The following is a 1,388-nucleotide window of genomic DNA, read 5'->3' on the forward strand; positions in this document are numbered from 1 at the left end:
ACGACCAGGACTACAGAGATGAGGTGGAGCAGCTGGTTGACAACCTCACCTGGTCTGTGATCACCACGTCACTGGTCAAGAGGGCACAGAAGTGACTGTACTTCCTATGGAGGATGAGGAGAGCCCACCTGCCACCGCCCATCCTCACTACCTTCTACAGAAGCACCATAGAGAGCATTCTGACCAGCTGTCTCTCTGTGTGGTGTGGAGGCTGCTGTGCCTCCGACTGGAAGAACGTGAGGAGAGTGGTGAGGACAGCAGAAGGGATCATCCGGGCTCCTCTTCCCTCCATTAAGGACATTTCATCCCTGCACTGCATGTCACGAGCACTCAACATCATCAGTGACGACTCACACCCCCACCATGGACTGTTCTCCCTGCTGCCCTCTGGGAAGAGGTTCCGCAGCATCCGCTGCAGGTCCACCAGGTTCTGCAACAGCTTTTTCCCGATTGCCATCAGACTGGACTCTGCACCACATCTGTACATTTGTACATCTGCGTCACCACATCTCTATCTGGCAATACCAATGCTGCCGAACTCTTAGTTTCCCTTTACACAACGGAAATGCATTTTTGCACAAATACCTTTTTGCACCATTATTTTGCACATTAATTTTTTTTTTCAAATTCTCCTGCACAATGTGACGGCACACTGTTTTCTCCTGCACTGTTATATGTTTACATTATGTTTACTGCTGCACTTTATATTGCAATGTTGCCTTAGTCCACCTGGAATCTGACTATACTCCTATAAGCTGTATGCAATGAAATTTCGTTCTGTATGCACCCTGTACATACAAAATGACAAATAAAGTTGTCTAAGTCTAAGTCTATATTTAAAGAGATTTTCATTCAATCAAGAGTTGGGAATGAAACAAATCAGGTATCTTTCAAAATAAATTGTAAGATTGTCTTTTTCTAAAACATTGGGATATGTGCAAACGGAATCCATTGCTAAACACCTTAAATAATAACAGCACAAGTGGTAAAGTTCATTCTAACAGCCAAAAGGCACTAGTTGTTGTTGAACCTAGAAATGTTCCTCCTTAATAGCCCGATGCTTTGACTTCCTAAGAGAAAGCAGCTTGTATTGTTAACTTCTTTTATAATTATTATTTTTTAGCAAATTACCTTAATTATTGAAACACTTGCTCCAATGAAATTAGCCTTATTAAGGCTGGGTGTAAATTTAAACCAAAACAAAGTTTCTGTGAAATCTTAAAGGGCTACAAACACGAAAAAAAAAAAAATAAGGGTAGAATGTCATGTGGGTTGTTTGATTTACTTCTCCATTGAAGAAGGAATGCACTAGAAAGGCACTGCTGGGAATTGAACCCAGGATCTCCTGTTTACAAGACAGGTGCTTTGACCAGCTAAGCCACAGTGCC

General features: G+C 42.4%; 1 non-coding gene across 1 annotated transcript; it reads right to left on the reverse strand.

Moving 5' to 3' along the window:
* Nucleotides 1-1,314: 1,314 nt before the first annotated feature.
* trnat-ugu lies at nucleotides 1,315-1,388 on the reverse strand. Its single transcript has one exon. It is a non-coding gene; the product is annotated as a tRNA-Thr (tRNA).

This window comes from Fundulus heteroclitus, chromosome 7 (assembly GCF_011125445.2).
Source record: "Fundulus heteroclitus isolate FHET01 chromosome 7, MU-UCD_Fhet_4.1, whole genome shotgun sequence".
NCBI classification, from domain to species: Eukaryota; Metazoa; Chordata; class Actinopteri; order Cyprinodontiformes; family Fundulidae; genus Fundulus; species Fundulus heteroclitus.